Consider the following 1,176-nt stretch of genomic DNA (forward strand, 5'->3'; position numbering starts at 1 on the left):
AGAGTGTCACTTTTGTCATGAATCAGATCGGTGTATGTGTGCGGATATCTTTCTCTTCTGGCTCGTGGTCCATTGTCCAGCTTTGCACCAAGAAAAGTGTCTCAATCCCAGCTTTATAACACGCCTTTGTGTTTGGATCTCAGTCCTCCAGTTTGGTTTCGATTCCATAGTATCATTTCTGCTATTCTTGGCTCTTTGCCTTTTCATATGGATGTAGGATTACTTTGTGAATATTGATATTAAAAACTTCTCTCATCTTATTCAATTTTACAGCTCAAGTTGAACTTGGTGGCATCTTTATAATATTCCTTTTTCCAATTCTTAAAAGTCTTACATTTTAAAATCTACTTAACTCTTTAATTTTTGTGTGGAGGCCTTAGAGATCTTTTTATTAAATCTATTCATAAGTGTATGTAGTTTTCTAATGCTGTTAATACTCTTTAATCAACTACAGATTACAGATCAAGTATAGATAAGTAACAGAATTCAGTTACTTTACTAAATTCACTTAATCTAATAATTTTGTGGTGAATTTTTTGGGGGGAGATTTTTTTTATCCATGATAATGTCACCTGCAAATAATTACAGCTTTATTCTGAAACTTTATTCTTTCACCACTATTTCCTACCTTAATATTGCATCGGCTGACATCCAGTAAAAGGCTGAAAGGAAGTGTTCATAGTAGAACTTTTTCTTTTTCTCCAGTCCAAAAATAAAACTTTCAAAATTTCACCTTGAACAAGATGTTAGTGCCTATGTTTTTTATTTCTTTGTAAATACTTCTTAACAGATTAAGAAAGTGTTCATCTATTTCTAATTTTCTGAATTTCATTTCTAGCTTTTTCTTTTTATCAAATGCTTTATTTTGCATCTATTAAGTGGTCATATTTTTGCCTTATTTTTTAATGTGGTGAACTACCTTGAATTTTTTTTTTTAATATTAAACCAACCTTGGAATATACACCAATTATTCGTGATCTATTTATAGTTTTATACATGGCTGAACCATGGAGAGATCATCTTGGTGCTTTGAAACAACTTAGAGGGGTGGGATAGGGAGGCTGGGAGGGAGGCTCAAGAGGGAGGGGATAGGGAGATATATGTATGCATACGGCTGATTCACTTTGTTGTACAACAGAAACTAACATAGTATTGTGAAGCAATTATACTCCAATA

This window comes from Orcinus orca, chromosome 9 (genome assembly GCF_937001465.1).
Source record: "Orcinus orca chromosome 9, mOrcOrc1.1, whole genome shotgun sequence".
Taxonomy (NCBI): Eukaryota; Metazoa; Chordata; class Mammalia; order Artiodactyla; family Delphinidae; genus Orcinus; species Orcinus orca.